This window comes from Eretmochelys imbricata, chromosome 8 (assembly GCF_965152235.1).
Source record: "Eretmochelys imbricata isolate rEreImb1 chromosome 8, rEreImb1.hap1, whole genome shotgun sequence".
Lineage (NCBI taxonomy): Eukaryota > Metazoa > Chordata > Testudines > Cheloniidae > Eretmochelys > Eretmochelys imbricata.
This window is the reverse complement of record NC_135579.1, coordinates 51637051-51656644: the sequence shown is the minus strand read 5'-3', so window position 1 is coordinate 51656644 and position 19594 is coordinate 51637051. Positions and strand designations below refer to the sequence as shown.

Genomic DNA, 19594 nt, shown 5'->3' with positions numbered 1-19594 from the left:
ACAAAACAAAACCCCATCCCATTTTTCCTACCTATTTAACTTTCTCCTCCTATCAAAGGCTCTTACCACAGTGTTAAGACTGTTTCCAGAGCTTACCAAGATTGCTATTTCAGTCTGCCACAGAAAATCTCTACACACAAGAAGCGTAGCCCTTCACTGCATCAACTGGTTGTGTTCATTTTGGCCTAGAAAATGAACTCAAGCATACTGGCACCAGACCACCAGATCAACACATCACCACTGATTAGTTTGCCTCATTCCTTTCTACTCATCTTTTCCCTCAGCAACCTCTTCTCCTGCAATTGGTCTCTTCTGCTTCCTGCCCCTTTTTTTCTTCTGAGCACCTCAATCATTTTGCGGCTGATAAACATAGTGCTTCCATATAGGGGGGAAAAACAGTGTGCGCGGGAACAGCACAGTTACAATCCTCTGCTGTGAAGGAGCTCTCAGTGATTTAAATACCACAAAAGGGCACGTGGGAACAATTAAGATTCCTATTACACTACCTCAAATTTGACCTCAATATTTAGTATCCAGAGTCTACTGGTTTAGTTTAGTAGAAACTTTATATACCTCAAAAATATTAATCCAAGTTAATTGTGCCTTAAAATATTCACAAGGAAAATTAAGGCTACCTGCCTCCTGGCAAACGGGACTGCTTTCCGGAGGAGTATTCTGGTGAAGGATGATATCCTCTGTCTTTGTTGAAGCCATTCAGGTACTAGCTTCAGGTATGGTGCTGGTATTCTTGATTACCTCAGCATCTCCCTGGAATCCTTGAGAGAACAGAGCACTTCCTCCATTCAGATACGAGCTCCATTCCCTTGAAGGTAAGTTATCTATTGTTGCCAGAAATATTCTAGTAAGTGACTAATTCACTCACAGGAAAGTTTGCCCTAACAGCAGATTTCAAGAAGATATTGTATAGCATCCACAGAAAGCAAGTTGAAAATTGCAAGTATCCACATCAGAAAGTTAATTTTAAGAGTTATGTTTATTTTCTCTAGGAACAGAAAAAATACACATACATACAATATTCATGCCTATGTTGCCAACTCACAATTTTATCAGGTATTTCAGAATTTTTTTCTTAAAGCTTCAGCTCCTAGCTACTTGAGATTCTCAGTTTTCATTAAAAATAACTTTTTAGTCCTCTCAGTTGTGGAGAAAGTCTTGAAAACACAAACCCGAAAGGATCAAAAGCCAGAGAGCAAATAAAAAGAACCCAAAATTATATAACTTTTAAGCTAACCTAACAGTTTTGGGGAGTCATGATTTTTGACTGTGTGGATTTGGCAATACTGCCAATCAAAGCAGCCCAAATTCTGAATGTCATATACTCAAACTGCTCACCAACAAGCTGCAGACCAGAAATTTGCAGAAATCGTTTGACAAGTAATTTCAAACATATTCAAGAAAAAACTGTGATCCATTAGGTAATCTATAAACAGAAATAAGAGGCAAATTTTACATCTTCATAGCTCCTGAAACTACAAAGGATAAAAACAGATCTCTTTGGAACATTTGGCGTTGTCTCAAACAAGCAGAGCCACTTGGGGAAACCCGCATCCTAAGAATGGTGAACAAGTCATATACATGTTTAAAAACCATTCATCTTATATTATCCACAAATGAGTCAACTCTTATCTGCTAGATGTACAGCTGAGGGAAAGACCTGGTCTAATATACTTCACTCTCTACAGACAGCAGCAGCAGAAGGCTGCTTTATCTCTAAGGATCTGCACAACCTTTCTTTTTACCACCAGGAGAAATACCTCAAGTGTTAGTCAAATTGTCTGAATATTGGTGTGGAGTATGAATACATGGGCTTCTACAGGTCTTCAGCCCTTAGATGACCTAAAAGAGATCCCAAGCCACGCACCAAATGCAGAAGTTCCTTGCAGTAGGAGTCATGGGAATAAAAGTTTTGGCTCTTCTCAGGAGCCCTGACCTAGTGACTATACTCCCATCTTCCTCCCCCTCCCAGCACAATTCCTGTCTCCATCTTACACAATCCCTTGTAAACTGGCCACTCAACAAAGCACAATATCGCTCAGGATTGGCCAGTTTCCTAAGGGTTATAGTAAACAGCTTCATGTTCAAACAGATGGGCTGGCGAAATGGGGGGCTGTTTTTGGTTGTGTTTTTTTATTTTGTTTTGTTTTTTAAAGAGGGTTGATTTGGCCAGGTTTGGCCATCTTTAGACAGTAAAAGATTATTACTATCTCTACGAAGTGTGGCTCCCAAAAAATGGGTTATTTTCCACAAATAGATGTTTTTATTAGGTGATGAACAGTAGCTATCAACTGCTCCTGACTTTGTTCCTGTTGCACTTTCAGGATAAAGAGATTGCATTACAGTACTTATATGAGGTGAACTGAAAAATACTATTTCTTTTATCATTTTTACAGTGCAAATATTTGTAATCAAAAACAATAACAAAGTCAGCACTGTATACTTTGTATTCTGTGCTGTAACTGAAGCCAATATATTTGAAAATACAGAAAAACATCCAAAAATATTTAGTACATTGCAACTGGGATTCTATTGTTCAACAGTGTGATTAAAACTGCGATTAATCGTGATTAATTTTTTAATCATGTTTTTTTTTAAACTTAATCACATGACTTAACTGTGATTAATCGACAGCCCTAATTGGAATACAACTCTTATACTTACATTTCAGTATATAGAGCAGTATAAACAATTTGTCTGTATGAAATTTTAGTTTGTACTGACTTCGCTAATGCTTTTTGTGTAGCTTGTTGTAAAACTAGGCAAATATCTAGATGAGTTGATGTACTCCCTGGAAGACCTCTGCGTATCCGCAGGGGTACATGTACCCCTGTTGAGAACCACTGGTCTAGAACTCCGCTGTACTGTGCTATGTCAATCTCTGAAATTGTCACTACTGTAAAAAGATAAAATAGACCGCATGACTACTACACTATATCCTCCAAGGGAAAATTGATGTGGAGGCAGTGGGGATGAAACCCATCTCCTATTGGCTACAAGTCATTCTTCGTTTTGAGTTAAGCAGCTAGCTCTTTCAAATACATTAGACCAATAAGGTAAACCCCTAAGAACACCAGTCCACTCTCCTTTCCATAAATGTATGGAACTTACATTAGTACTGGAAGATGAATGCACGAGTGCATGTGTGTCGAGGGTTCAGACACCTTCCCCTTCCCCATTTATGAAAAACAACAAAAAATTACCATTCATATAAAGCCATGCCATTAAAAAAACACATGTACAATACACAGATATTTGGCATTTCGCTCAAGTCATATTGGCTAGTTCTCCACAAGATCATGGAGATGCCCTACTGACCTAGAAGCAACAGACATCTGACCTCATTACTCCCATGCAACATAGTAGGGAAAGGAGGACACCAGAGCTGGAGAAAAACACCAGCAACTAAAATTTGCAGTTGCTCAGGCTCACCCTGTCTCCCTCTCAAGAAGCAAAGCCAGCTCGACATCTGTCACATTCAGTAGAAGTCTGCTCTGAAGTCTAACACCTAGAAGGAGCATAGAGTTAACTGGGTATGTCTCTGCTGCAAATTAATACCCGCGGCAGTGAGCCTGAGAGTCCAAGTCAATTGACTGGGACTTGCAGAGCTAGAAATAGACTGGGGTTCGGGCTGGAGCCTGGGCTCTGAAACCCGGGGTGGGGGGGGGAAAAGAGAGAGTGTCTTGGAACCTGGGCTCCAACCCAAGCAGGAATGTCTGTCCTACTATTTTTAGCTCCACAGCCCAAGCTCTGAGAGCCCAAGTCAACTGACCGGGCACACAGACTCAGAGCCACAAGTTTAGGTTTGCCATGTAGAGATATCTACAGCATCTCCGGGGAGTAAGGCAAGTCCGCCCTCTTCTTTCATTCCCACAAAAAGGGAAAGGGAAAGAGACCAGTAATCTTACATGCCTTCTAATTCCATTCCTGCCCATTTCCTTTTTGACTAAAGACTATAGCTTTAGGGAGAGACTGGGAAAGCCAGAGTCTGTAAAACTGTAGAAATCGGACAGAAAAAAAAAAAATGAAAAATAAAATACCAGCTGGCTCAGAGAGCAAATGCAATATATAAAACTCTTAAGTAAGAAGTCCTTTTAGTTGTATATACAACCCTCAGCCTTTGAACATACTCAGCAATTTTTTTACGACTTCCCTGAGACATATTTGTAATTTTATGATTGTATACAATAGGTTAGAGAGAGACAAATCAGTTGCATCAAAAATATGAATCATCCCAAACTCTGTTCACTTTCAGTCTTACCCTGATTAGTTATACAATTCCAAGGCGGCCAAATATATCTCCTAGTATCACACATCCAAACAATTGTTACATGGCAGTGATACCTATTCAAGGTTGGCCAATTCACAGATTCCATCCCATGGTGGATTTCTCATTCTATAAGCAGTGTCACTTTTCCTTACAATTGCACTTGGCGGAAAGTTTTTAGCATAAATAGCATGATTTAATAATTTTCATACCTAGAATAAAAATCTCAAAACTGAGGTATAAAAAACGGTTACTAACTTTCTGTAACTGTTGTTCTTCGAGATGTGTTGCTCATCTCCATTCCGTGTTAGGTGTGTACCCACCATGTGTGCTGTTGCCAGAGAGATTCCCACCCAGTGGTATCTGTAGGGGCCAGCTCTAGTGCCCTCATGCTGGTATAAGAGGCATTGCCAGCCCCGCACCATTCCAGTTTCTTTTTGCCATCAACTCTGACAGCGTGGCAGGAGGACAGGTCATGGAATTGACATAAGCACCAAATCTCAAAGAACAACAGTTATAGAAGGTTAGTAACCATTTTTCTTCAAGCGCTTGCTCATGTCCATTCTATGTTAGGTAACTCACAAGCAGTGCCCTTGGAGGTGGGCTAGGAGATCACAGGCATGCAGATTGCAACACAGCTCTCCTGAACATTGTCTTGAGCGTGTTTGGTGATAGCATAATGGAACACAAAGGTGTGGATCGACGACCATGTTACTTCCTTGCAGATGTCCTGGATCAGTAACTGTACAAAGAACGCTGCTGAGGATGCTTGCACTCTTGCAGAATGGGTTTTCACGATGACCGAAGGCAGGACCTTTGCCTGTCCATAGCAAGCCTAGATGCAGGCTGTGATCCAGGACAAGATCCTCTGGGACAACACCGAAAGCCCTTTCATTCTATCCGCTACAGTGACAAAAAGCTGTTTCAACTTACAGATGGGTTTAGTCCTGTCAATATAGAAGGCCAGGGTCCTTCTAACATCTGAAGAATGCAAATGCCTTTCCTCATTCATGCTGTGAAGCTTCAGGAAGACAGGCAGAAAGAGCAGCTTGGCTCCAAGGCTGGTTTAAGTGCAGTTCCATTAACAGGGCCTTCAAACGAATGTCCCTGTCTTTTTGGGTGTGAGGCCTGAAGCCCCAGCAGATTTTACACCTGTCCTTGATATGACCTTCCCCAAGGCACTTTAGGCAGCTCGAATGAGGGTCGCTCACTGGCATGGGCTTATCACAGGCAGAACACAATTCGAATCCCAGGAACCAGAGCATGCCCTGTCCCTGCGATGGAGTCCTCTGAGGGGACTGTTAATCTAACTCTGCTAACTATACATGACTAACACTAACTATGTACAAAAACAGTCAAATTCAACGACTAGAGAAGGCTTGCAAACACACGGGAGAGAAAGTCGTTCCAGCAACCGTCACAGGCAGTAAGAAAGAACTGGAACGGCATTGGGCCAGCAGCATCCCTTACACCGGTGCATGGGGGTGGGACTCCAGGGATCACTAGAGCCAGCCCTATGGATACCACTGGGGGGAAAAAAAATCTCTGGAAACAGTGCATGCGGCTTGTGCACACCTAACATGGAATGAACACGAGCAAGCACTCGAAGATGAAGAATGTTTAGGATTGACTAATACTTCAACATTACCAAAACAGGTTAAACAATGGGCCACTCAACACACCATATGTTGTTACTCTTGATATTTTATATTCAGACTCTAATGCAATCTGGGACACTTTTGTTGAATTAATTTGAGTCTTAAATCCTAAACAGAAGATGTAACCTCCATATATATTTTGCTCCACACATCCATGGCTATTTCCAAAATTTTCTCCCTAGAGTCTTGTCTACTCTGGATTTCAAAGTTACATAAGTTAGCCACACTGTGTTTCATTCGACACATAGGAGCATTTTTTGTTGCGTTTACCTGAGATGCATCATCATCATCATCATATGATTATATTTTTTCAATTCATATTTAAATACCACCACAGAAATGTAGAATAGCAATTGTGAATTATTTGGGTTTCTTCCTTTCCCTCTCCAGATCACTCGATTCACCTTTTTGATAACGCACAAGATAAGTTCTGCTGCACTTGTGATTGTACCATAAATATAAGTGAAAAAATCAGTTATACACATCCTATTTCTACAAACGGAAGTCTCATATGCATTAATTACTACATACAATTGCAGTTTCCCGTGGAAAGAGTACTTGCAAATTAGTTTTTATTTTGAAATATTAATTAGGTTCCTCAAAGAAAACTTCAAATATCATGACAGCTCCAAGAAAAAGGCAAATTTGACTCTCAAAAACATTAATAAAATACTAGTAAAACACAAGTTGTAACATATAATGCAATTTGAGCTGCATGCATAAGTTATTCACACAGAGCCAAGTTTCATAAATGCACGGTTGGCATTTTGTTTTAAAAAACAAGCAGAAGAAACTACAAGCAATTAGACATTCAAGAGAGAACAATCTGCAAGCACACTTTCTAAAGAAGATTGGTAACTTTGGTAACAGCACAGACTTTCCTCAAAGGCATAAGATTGTACTCTTGCTTTATACTTCTAAAATGCTTAATTATCCAGCCTTTTAATAACCCTGACAGAATATACCTTCTCTTTACAACTGAACTTACATCCATTTCATATCTGATATTCACTTCACAATTATAGTCAGAAGACTGAGCAGAAACAAGCAGAGTACCGACTTGCCATTTAGATTTGTTTTAGATTAGTTTTGCTCTCCTTCACGAGCTCCCTCACATTGTAAAATGCCAACCAGGGTAGTATCTAGGCACAAGAAGAGCAATTCAAGGGCATAAGAAAATCCCAAACAGGAATACTGCACAGGTTGCTGTTATTTCAGGCAGGTCTACACTACAGGACTAAGTCAACCTAAGTTACGCAACTCCAGCTATGTGAAAAATGTAGCTAGAGTTGACGTACCTTAGGTTGACTTATTGTGGTGTTTACATCGTGCTGGGTCAACGAGAGAAACTTTCCCGTCAACTTACCTTATGCTTCTCGTTCCAGTGGAGTACGGGAGTCAACGGGAGAGCGATCGGCGGTCAATTTAGCTAATTTACCATGTGTCAATCCCCTGGTAAGTGGAGACAAGCCCTTAGAAGGTGAGCATTTCTTTTTCCTTTTGTATTTGTAAAAACTATGTGGACAAAAGTGACCGACTGAGATTCATGGGGACAACCAAGGCCTTATCTACATTAGAAACAGTTTGTTACTTATACCAGCAAACCACACCCCCATCTCCGGCATGGGGGTGGGGGGAAGACGGCTCATACCAACTCTTTTCCCAGTATAGCTTACATCAGTTCCTCAAATGAAATAAATTATACTGGCAAACAGATTTTTTCTACTATGAGTTTATGATGGTATAAAACACTCCTAACCAATATTATTACACCAGCTAAAAGACCTACTACACATATAGCCGAAACCCGCTTTTGACTTTGTCCGAAGTGCTGACAATTACAATAAAATTCATCCATTTCACATATATTCCTTAGTGTGAATGTACAGTAACTCCTCACTTAACGTTGTAGTTATGTTCCTGAAAAATGCTACTTTAAGCAAAACAATGTTAAGCGAATCCAATTTCCCCATAAGAATTAATGTAAAGGGGAGGGAGGGGTTAGGTTCCAGGGAAATTTTTTTCACCAGACAAAAAAGATTTTATATATATCCCACCGTCTGACTTCACCACTTCAACCAAGCTTCGCAATCATCATTGCTGTGTACAATATTAAACTGTTTAAAACTTATACTGTCTCTTTTTGTGTGTGTGTGTGTGTGTATACACACAGACACACACAGAGTATAAGTTTTAAACAAATAATTTAACACTGTACACAGCAATGATGATTGCGAAGCTTGGTTGAAGTGGTGAAGTCAGATGGTGGGATATTTCCCAGGGAATGCCTTACTGCTAAAATGATGAACTAGAACAGCTGAGCCCTCAAGGGTTAACACACTGTTGTTAATGTAGCCTCACACTCTACAAGGCACCATAAATGGAGGGAGGGGAGGGAACATGGCAGAGAGACAGACACACACACACCCTATGTGTGAAAAAGATGCGCATGGCCCCTTTAAGTACACTGCCTTTTTAAGTAGATCAGCAAGTTCAGACAGCCCCTGCTGCCAGCACACTCCCACTGTCCTGAGCCCTATCCTGTGTCTCCCCTGTGTCTCCCCCCCCAAGCCCTGCTCTATGGAAATGGGGTAAGTAGGGGCAGGAGCAGGGAGGAGGGGACATTTAGCCCCCCTCTTCCCACCCCCGCATAGCAAGCATAAGGCTCCCGGGAGCAGCTCCAAGGCAGAGGGCAGGAGCAGCACATGGAAGTGGGGGGAAAGACAGCTGAACTGCCCAGCAATTGATAGCTTGCTGGGCAGCTGCGGCACAGGGAACTTAGGGGAGCGGGGAGCTGATGGGGGGCTGCTGGTCCACCCTGATTCCAAGCCCCCACCAGCTAGCTCCAACGGGCTGCTCTTTCTGCAAGCAGTGGACAAAGCAGGCGGCTGCCAAACAACGTTGTAAGGGAGCGCTGTGCAACTTTAAACAAGCATGTTCTCTAACTGATCAGCAACGTAACAATGAAACAACGTTAACTGGGACGACTTTAAGTGAGGCGTTACTGTAGCTGAATAAAGATGCCTTACAGCTTATTCCCCTTCCCACATGGGAATATCTATACGAATATAAATCACCTTTATATTGGTATAACTGCATTCACAAGAGCTTTAACTATTCTGGTATACATTTTATTTATTTAGATTTAAAATACTAAAGACATCTACCCCTGGCTCTAGGAGCCTTAATTATAAAATAAATGCATTTAAATTAAATATCATCATCACTGAAATCAATTCTCCAGGAACTCAGCTGGCCAGCCAGTCATCATCTAGGAAGCATACCCTCAGCCTTTTCCAAAGACCCTATCAAACAAGCATCTTTAGTAGCAAGCCCAGAAAGTCCCCAAATTCAGGCCAAGAAGGGGGAGCAAGTTTCAGAGACAGAGCCCTCATAGGAGAATGCTCTAACAGCCAGCCCCTTTCTCTCATAAGAAGGAGGATCCAATTTGAGAACGCATGCTAACCAAAGCTGTAGCAATGGACAGGCATAGGGCAGGCATAGGGAGCCAGGCAGTCTCAGATGACAACACATTAAACTCCATCTGGAGCTAAATGGGCAACCAGTGCAGATCCCAGAGCACTGGTGTCATGTGCTCCCAGTGAAATGACCCACTCAATAAGTGAGCCATTGTGTTCTACACAAACTTCAGTTTCCAAATGGTTTTAAGATGTAGTCCCCACGCAGACCGCATTGCAGTAGTCTAATATTAGAGGTGACAAAAGCATAGATAATAGTAGGAAGCATCACATCTCAAAGGAAAGATCACAACTTCCTGGCCAGATGCAGTGAAAAGCTGACTGGGTCAGCTGTAATATGACTGTCAAACAACGACAACTGGGGGTCTAAAAATCACCCCTTAGTCGCAAACACTATTAACTAATGGCAGGTGTGCTCCTTATCACAGAGGCTGATAATATACCTTCAGCATCTCTTCCAGTTGCTTACTCCAACCCATCCTCATCTCGTCAGTCTTATCTGAGTGGGGCCTCTGCCAGCTTACTCTCACCCATGCTCCAATCTCAATTAGACACTGACTGAGGAGCTGAATTGCATCATCCCAGACAGATGAGAGAGAAGCCTACCGTTGGGTGTCATCAACACACTGAAAAAGCTTAACCCCATATCTCATTTTAATCCTCCTAATGGCACCATACACACATTGAACAAGAGGGATGAAAAATGGTACCTTGCAGCACCCCACACATGACAGCTCTTCAAGAAGAGGGGCAATTGCCCACAACTACCCATTGAGATCTGTCCAAGAGGAAAGAAAACAAACTCACTGAAGAGCAGTCCCATCCACCCCATACAGGTTCACAGGTGAGTCAGCATCACCTTAACATATCAAAGGTAGTTGATAGTCTTTCATCTATTGTCAGGAGATGGACCAATGCAATGTCTGTGCAACAGGCAGGACTATATCAGACTGAGAAGGGTCAAAGAGATAAATGACATCTAGGTACCATGGGAGTTGTTCCACCACAACCTTACCTATGTGACAAAGTAACAGGCAATCTGCCCCCTTCTAATCATAATATATTTCTATACCAATCCAAAGTAGTCTTCCTCTCTTCATAATTTACCAAATTTATTTTACTGCGTGTAATGAGCTATAAAAACATAATGGGAATTTTATTTAGCAATTAAAGTACACTTTCAAAAACAGATTTACATAGAAAGTTTGGCATTCTCTGCTCTACATCTTATTCATTTATTACAACCTTACGAAAATACCCAAGTTGTTGTCAGTTATTAATCATGTGTGCAAGAGAAGCGTGATCAATTTCATCTGAATACATTACTGATACTCCTACTTAAGTTTACCTTTATATTTTTAACTTTTGTATCAAAATTCAAATTACAAGAGGCAGTAAATGGGCAAGAAGTTCAACTGAAACTTTACCCTAATTTAAGAATAAAAATTTTAAATATTTTTAATCATATTCATTTTTCACAGTGACATTTCTCATTTGAAGCACCTTATTAAACTTAACTTTAGAACATCTGGAAAATGGCAAGCAAGCATGTCACTGGCAACTACTAAGTGGGGAATAACCATTCCTTATATGAGTATAGTTATACCAAGAGCTTTTACCAAATAATCTCTTTACTGCATAATGGATCTAAATCATAACAGTCCCTATGACATATTCTCCTTATAACTTAATTTATTAATTTCACTGGACAGGCATCATAAGAAAAGTAATGTGCTTAAACAAAATTAATGTCCTCTTTGTGATAAGAATACTTATTACACAAATAAGAGTGAGATCCCACATCCACACACACTCCCAGCTGACGTAATCATACTGAGCTTCCAAGCACTGCTTAGGACACTGATCTTAGAATATCCTGCCTTAACCCACCATGTTTCTCAATTCCATAACTTTCCTTCGGGATCTGATAAGCACTGCATGGATTAAGTCAACTGGAAGGAAATGTAGACCATACGCTCAGTTGCATCTGAGGAGACGAACGGGAGTGTAGAAGTAGGGAAATATGAGGACCACCATTCAGTGCACGTATTGTTTTGTATTGAAGCCTAATGTCTGCAGGAGTAAATGCTCTACTTCTTCAATCCACTAACATACAAAGGCTTCCTAACACAAAGGGCTCACACAAAGTATTTCACATCATCTTTTTTTTCATTCCACTAGCTACAACAAAGATTCATGTATTTTTCTGAAAATCCTAATAAAATACTGTATATTTGTTTTCTTTGCTTAAAAACTGACCTATTCATGGGATTATTATAGAAACTATTAAGTGATTCCCAAATTTAATTTGACTTCCCCCCACCCCACCCACAATATATAAGGGCATCAGATACTTAAAAATTTCAGAACGTCCACTTTATATCTCTTCCTTTGTAAAGGTATGTTTAATTTCCTTCAGGTTTTTCAAAAAGGTTCTTCTTCTTTACCCTGACAGTTAATCTTAAAATTCTGAAAACAAAGATGTTTTGAGGATCTTTTTTCTTATAAGTTAAATGAAAAGCAAAAAGATCCGCCTTCTGATGACAGCCCTGTTGCAAATAGAACTATGGATAAAATATTGGTCTCTCCCTAACAACATGGCTCTCCATCAGAACCAACACATTACATTTGTCTGATTCTGCATTTGGGACACAAACCTTGCATGTATGAAGGGGAGACTTCTACGTCAGCAATTATTGCTGCTGTTAGAGGAGTCTAAAATTTTTATTTATACAACTTAGTTTGTACACTTTCCAAATAGTTTCAGGAGGCATTTTTAAGTATCATCTCAAAAATTACTTGCTCATTTTCTTTTACAACACTTTTCAGAGTAGCAGCCGTGTTAGTCTGTATTCGCAAAAAGAAAAGGAGTACTTGTGGCACCTTAGAGACTAACCAATTTATTTGAGCATAAGCTTTCGTGAGCTACAGCTCACTTCACAATGAAGTAAGCTGTAGTTCACGAAAGCATATGCTCAAATAAATTGGTTAGTCTCTAAGGTGCCACAAGTACTCCTTTTCTTTTTACAACACTGTCAAATACAGGACTGTAAAAGACTCTCAAAACAGAAACATGTCATGATGTGTTTGTAGAGAAATATAGTGCATACATGCCTTAGTTCACACAAAAGCCAAATAATTAGATTACACCACCCAACCCTAGAGCAAAGTTTTCAATTCAAATGAAAGCAGGAATTCAATTGGCTCAGTAGGTACAAAAATCCATCAAGGACCAAATCCTGGTCACACTGAAGTCAGTGGCAAAATTCTCGAACTTCAGCGGGACACAGATTTGGTCTCATCCAATTCTTTAAAAAAAAAAAACACAACACAATTTGCAGGGTTGGTAATTTCACGAGAAAAACTAGTTTAGGACAGGGCACTGGTAAATACCTGTTTCAGCCAGGAAAAATAAAATTATTATTAGACAATAGTAATGAAAATTACTGAAAAATACTTAATTTGATAATAGTTTTGCAGTAATATAGTCTGTTTAATCTTAATTAAAGGAAATAAAACCAGAAATTGCCTCATCCTAAAGCTCTATGCCATTGCCTCAGCTATCTCAAATAGAAACTGAAACTTCTGAAATCTGGGAATTCCCCTTCTTTGTTTTGGGGAAATAATGGTTTTAGATAGAGATGCATCAGGTATCAATTCCAAATACTGATGAAAGATCTGAAGTATGTCAAGAGAAATGTTTAACTAAAAAAAAAAAAATCTTAGAGATCTTAAAGTTCTAAAACTTAATTTTAAAAAAGACAAAAATAAAATTTAAAAGAACAACAGGTTACTTACTGGTAACTGATATTCTTTGAGAGTTGCCTCTGTGTATTCCCACTTGGGGGTTGGCACCCATTGGCATCAAGCTCTTGGAATCCCTAGCAAAGCAAAGGAGTACTTGTGGCACCTTAGAGACTAACAAATTTATTAGAGCATAAGCGTTCGTGAGCTACAGCTCACTTCATCGGATGCATACAGTGGAAAATATAGTGGGGAGATTTTATATACACAGAGAACATGAAACAATGGATGTTACCATACACCCTGTAACAAGAGTGATCAGGAAAGGTGAGCTATTACCAACAGGAGAGCGGGGGCGGGGGGAAGAAGGAGACACAACCTTTTGTAGTGATAACCAAGGTGGGCCATTTCCAGCAGTTGACAAGAACAGCAGGAGGGAAAATAAACAAGGGGAAATAGTTTTACTTTGTGTAATGACCCATCCACTCCCAGTCTTTATTCAAGCCTAAGTTAATTGGATCCAGTTTGCAAATTAACTCCAATTCAGCAGTCTCTCCTTGGAGTCTGTTTTTGAAGTTTTTTTGTTGAAGAATTGCCATTTTTAGGTCTGTAATCGAGTGACCAAAGATATTGAAGTGTTCTCCGACTACTTTTTGAATGTTATAAATCTTGACGTCTGATTTGTGTCCATTTATTCTTTTATGTAGAGACTGTCCAGTTTGGCCAATGTACATGGCAGAGGAGCATTGCTGGCACATGAGGGCATAGATCACATTGGCAGATGTGCAGGTGAACGAGCCTCTCATACTGTGGCTGATGTGATTAGGCCCTATGATGGTGTCCCCTGATGACTAGATATGTGGACACAGTTGACAACGGTCTTTGTTGCAAGGATAGGTTCCTGGGTTAGTGTTTTTGTTGTGTGGTGTGTGGCTGCTGGGGAGTATTTGCTTCAGGTTCAGGAGCTGTCTGTAAGCAAGGACTTGCCTGTCTCCCAAGATCTGTGGGAGTGATGGGTCATCCTTCAGGATAGGGTGCAGATTCTTGATGATGCAATGGAGAGGTTTTAGTTGGGGGCTGAAGGTGATGACTAGTGGCGTTCTGTTATTTTCTTTGTTGGGCCTGTCCTGTAGTAAGTAACTTCTGGGTACTCTTCTGGCTCTTGTCAATCTGTTTCTTCACTTCAGCAGGTGAGTACTGTAGTTGTAAGAACGCTTGATAGAGATCTTGTAGGTGTTTGTCTGTCTGAGGGGTTGGAGCAAATGCGGTTGTATCGTAGAGCTTGGCTGTAGACAATGCAGTCACCCCCCCCCTCCCCTGCTGGTAATAGCTCACTTTTCCTGATCACTCTTGTTACAGTCTGTATGGTAACACCCATTGTTTCATGTTCTCTATGTAAGTAAAATCTCCCCACTATATTTTCCACTGTGTGCATCAAATGAAGTGAGCTGTAGCTCACGAACGCTTATGCTCTAATAAATTTGTTAGTCTCTAAGGTGCCACAAGTACTCCTTTTCTTTTTACGGATACAGACTAACAAGGCTGTTACTCTGAAACCTAGCAAAGTAGTGTTCTTTGGGACTTCATGATCACCCTCTATTGACATCAGCATTCAACATCTGAGCGTATATAAGAGTATGGCCACCAAACACCTGAGTTCCTTCTTATGGAGCCAAATTATGTTAAGAACCCCAAGATAGAGGGAAAGTCTGAATGCACAGAGACAACTCTCATACAACAGTTACCAGAAAATAGCTTCTCCTTTTATGAGGGCCTCGGTGTACAGTATTCTGACTTGTGGAAGAATGGCAAGCACCACCACCTACAACAGACAACGGATTGAGGAGTTCTTTAGGTAAACAAATACCGAACTACTGGTTGCTGAAATCTAGAATCAGAGTGGGAAGCAAGATCTAACAGAGTATTTAGGGAGGATGTGAACTGAATTCCTTGTGGCTGCTCAACATCTCTCTCCTATAGGTATTTGTCTCAGACATGCTACCCAGGTAACAGCAGCACTGCAGTATTTGAGGGCTTGTCTACATTTGTAACACTACAGTGGCACTGCAGCACCACTGTACTGCTTCAGTGTAGACACTACCTATGCCGATGGGAGGGGTTCTCCTATTAGCATAGGTAATCCATCTCCACAAGAGGCAGTAGCTAGGTCAACAGATGAATTCTAAATCTTCTCATTCTGATTCTTCCATTGACCTAGTACTGTCTACACCAGGGATTGTCAGCTTAACTACAAAGCTGAGGAATGTGGATTTTTCACACCCCTGAGAAACATAGCTGGGTCAACCTAACTTTTTAGTGTGGACCTATCCTCAGTGTGCAATGAGACTTCATCCCCGTTGGGAAGGAAACTTGAACCTTAGAACTGCAAAAACCTCTGAGTGGAAATACCCTATCTTTTACCGTTCTCCCCAATGACACAAATGTTAAGATTTATACAAGGTCTTAGTCTTTTCTAAGTAAAAGCAAAGTTCTCTTCACATGAGAGAGAGTTTCCTAACCTCCTTCTCAGAGAAAGGAAAGAAAGTGAGGTAAGTAGAGGGCTAAAAAATGCGAAAGTGTATATTTCTATGATTTTCAGATAAATGCAACATTTTTCCATAGATATTGCAAATCTTCAAAACCAAGGGCAGTACTTCTGAAAAGACAAAGAAATACCAACTCAGGAGCTACAATTTATCCACTAGACCCTGATGCTACAATCTGATCTAAACAAGCAGCTTCTTGCACCAGCGTGGAGCCCCATTAAATTAAACAGATACTCCTGGGGGAATTCTGCACCACTGCATGCATACAGAATTCATGTCCCCTGCAGATTTTTTTTTGCTTTCCAGAGGAAAGACGACTTCTGACAGGGAAGAAAAGGAAGCTGCAAGAGTGGTCACGTGCTCCTCCCCAGCAGCGTGGGCACGTCAGTTCTGGCACCCGGAGCAGCCAGCAGAGACATCAATTATCCCCCCACCCCGGGGGGGGGGGGCAGGACTGGGTGGACATGGGAAGACATCAGTCACCACTGGGAGGGGGAGGGGGCAGGCAGGGCATGCATGCCAGTGACAGAGGCTCTGTCTCTCTCGCCCGCTATTGCAGCATGCCTGACGTGGTGGGGCAAGGCTTCAGGGTGTTTCTGAGGAGACAGTCATGGGGCACAGCAGAATGTAGCAGTCTGCTTGCTTAGTGAATTGCCCCAGGAGTATAAAATGGGTGCACAAGTTTTAAGGTTCCTTTAATTGCCGGAGTGGTGTAAAGGAGCCTTTTGTAAATAACTATATAGCCTTATAAATGCTTATGGTGCTTTAGTGATTAGAACTGGTCTAAATTTGATAGGAAGTTTTTTCAGCCCCCACTGTGACCCGTGAACTGTTTACTACTGGCCTTTCTGGAGATGGTCAGTAGCCAATAGAAATTGAGAATTTGATGCCCCAGCCCTCACTTGCTCTTTCAGTTGCCTATGGTGTAATACTGATGTTATGGCTACATATACTTGTTGACTAACAACTAGAAATAAAGGGTAAAACCTAGCTACATTACTATTCAACAAAAGGGGCGTGGAGATTTCCTCCAATGCTCCTCACTCCCATTCTCCATCCATTGTATTGTAATTTAAATAACTTATCAAAATAATTGAAACTAGCATGATTATATTACATTATTTTTACAAATAAATTATGCAGAATTTTGCAGAATTTAAAATATTGTGTGCAGAACTTTAATTTTTTGGCACAGAATTCCCCCAGGAGTAAATGAAACTCTACACAGGACTTATGGTCTGCATGTAGACCCTATGACATAATCAGGGTCCAAGTCAGTACAGTTTGTGTTGAAGTGGTGGTGTACATGAAAGTCCTACTATTTTTAAGGGTTCTAAAGCTTGTAGCAAAAATTTAACATAGTTCAAAACAACATGAGGGGAGAAGAATTTTTTTAATTTTACCATTTGTTTCCTTATGATGAGTTTACAACACTGTGTAGAGTAAAAAATAGAGGCACAGTTACAACTGGTATGATGGTAATACCTTACATTAATGGACTGAAAAATGTGCCAATTTTATTTAAAAAATTAAAACATAGAACTGATACAGATAAGATAGTTACAGCTAGAAAGAATTTAAAACTTTTCATAAAAAAAGTTAACTCCATTAAAATAGTTCCCTATGGCAACTGCCAATCTTGAAATGAACCGAGTAAACAGTAAAACTGGAAGAGTTTATGAATTCTCCATTACCCGGATATTGGTTTTTCGCACTTTATTTCCTCTTCAATTGGAATCCAGTGTCTTATCTGCCTCTCTTCCATCTATATTATCAGAGTTTTCCCTTCCCCCTACCATCCCAAACAAAGTAACAGCTGTGCTAAATTGCCTCCTCTGAGAATGCAGCTCTCTGAATATACTGGACTGCCTGTGTGAAACAGTAACTGAAGTAGTCTCCAACTGCACATTTAAGAGTAAATGGTTGTCTGTCACTAGTCTGCCTGAGACAGTTGCATCTAATTCTTTGCTTAGCCTACACATCCCTCCCAGAACCACCATGCCCAAAAAGGACTAGTGTCTATGACCCAACACCTATTTCTGTTCTACTACAGTGGTTTCCAGCAGCACCAGGAGTGCTGAATTTCAGGATTCTGGCACCCAAACTTTCCCTCTTCCTTATAAAAGTCTCCATGATAGTGCAGCACTGCAAACCCACCTCAACCCATCCTAATTCAAAGTGTGCATGCTATAATCCATCTTGGGACCCAAGCTGCTCCATAACTTCATCTCATGATCACACAGACCCATTCAAACCCTGGGTGCTTTAACTCACCAACTGGGCTCACTTACCCTGTACCCACACCTCACAACTGATGCATTCAAACCACAAAATCTCTAATTCTCTTAAAACACACATTGACCATTCCATACTGCTGTCAATGAGCAAACGCTTCATTCAAACCATGGACGCTCTTACTCACACTTGGTTTGAGCTATTCTGTATCCCCATCTAGCGATCACACACACGGAACGATTCGGAACACCCTGGCACATTAACCTGGCCAAAGCTCAGGCCCTTTCAAACTGCGCGTCCTCTAGTCTGGCATGAGGGGGCAGGCCAAGGCAGCCCACCTTCCGAACACGTGCGTTTTAATCTATGTTCCCTATTCCCATCTAGCAGGGAGCCAGCCTCACCCTCTCCAACCCATCCTAGGGCTTGGACCGCTTCACATACCCCTCTTGCCATCGCGCAGCCCCATTCAAACGGCGGGTGAGCTGGCTGAGTCGGGGACGCTCCATACGCCCACCTCACAAGCGCTCAGCCCCATCCCACCCCAGGAGACGGTCAGTCCCCCCGACCTATTCACACACGGGCGGGGAATTGGGGGCTCCAGCCCCAGTCACACAGCGCACGCTTTGCCCTGGCCTGGCGGGGCTTACGCCGTAACTACCCCCGTTTCCCCCACCGCGCGCCCCATGCCAGCACGGCCCAGGGCCGGAGTCCAACTCCCCCCTCGCCCAGGCGTGTCTCTGGGGTGAGGGGAAACCACACGCGTGTGGGTGGGTGGAGGGCGGTGTCAGTGGGTCCGGGTTGAGGGATCCGGACCCTCCCCGGATCTGGGAGGGGACCGTGCGCCTCCAATCCCTGCCCGGCAACCCTGCGGCCCGGAATCCAAGCGGAGGCTTATTCTCCTTCTAGGGCTGCAGAGAGCGCAGGAGCTAGACAATACCCAGCCGCAACTCCCCGGAGAGGCGGCACCGGCCCGGCGGCCTCCCTCACCTCGGAGCAGTGTGTGCGGCGGGGGTGCCTCCCCTGGCTTACCTGCGGAGGACACGGAGCGGGGAAGAAACCACTCGGTCCGCCAGGCGGGCTCCCGCGCTCGGGGCCGCCGCTGCAGCTCACCCGCTCTGGATTACTGTCATTCAGTAGCGGCTACCTGACCCGAGGTCGGGGGGAGGGAACAACAGGCACCACCACAAACAGAGGAGGAAGGCAGAAAACGCATGCGCATAAGTTCCTCTCTCCGGACGAGGTGGGGAATGAGCCCATCCGCGCAGGCGCTGGGTGATGAACAGCGGCGCGCGTCCGCCCGCCTACGATTGGAGCGTCTGTGGCGCAAGTGACTGCGCGCGCGCCCGGCCCAACAGACACAACGATCGTAACTGCCCAACTGCCGCTGGCCGTGGGAGCAGCTCGCGCTCAGCTACTGGGGTAGAGGCGCGCGCACGCTCCTGCTGCGGCCGGTCGCCGCAGAGAACAAGGAAGGAGCCTCGCTGGTGATTGTTTCCCCATCGCTCGCGTTCAGTGGGGCTGACTCCAATCCACCCTACGTTAAAATGACCCTGGAACATCTCGAAGGGCCGTCCCTGGATGCTACCCCAGGCTGCTTTTAGGGCCCTTTTTCACCCGCGTCCCTTGGGGAGCCTGTCTACTCTGTTGCAA

The 19594-nt window shown here is 42.5% G+C and overlaps 1 protein-coding gene across 4 annotated transcripts in view; it reads right to left on the bottom strand.

Annotated features, from left to right (window-relative positions):
• Positions 1–19164, bottom strand: part of RALGPS2 (Ral GEF with PH domain and SH3 binding motif 2) — a 273721-nt gene extending 254557 nt beyond the window's left edge. For all 4 annotated transcript variants that reach the window (XM_077823533.1, XM_077823537.1, XM_077823536.1 and 1 more), the window contains exon 1: positions 18974–19164. The gene's annotated coding sequence lies outside the window, so the exon portion shown is untranslated. The remainder of the gene's footprint in view (positions 1–18973) is intronic.
• Positions 19165–19594: the final 430 nt, after the last annotated feature.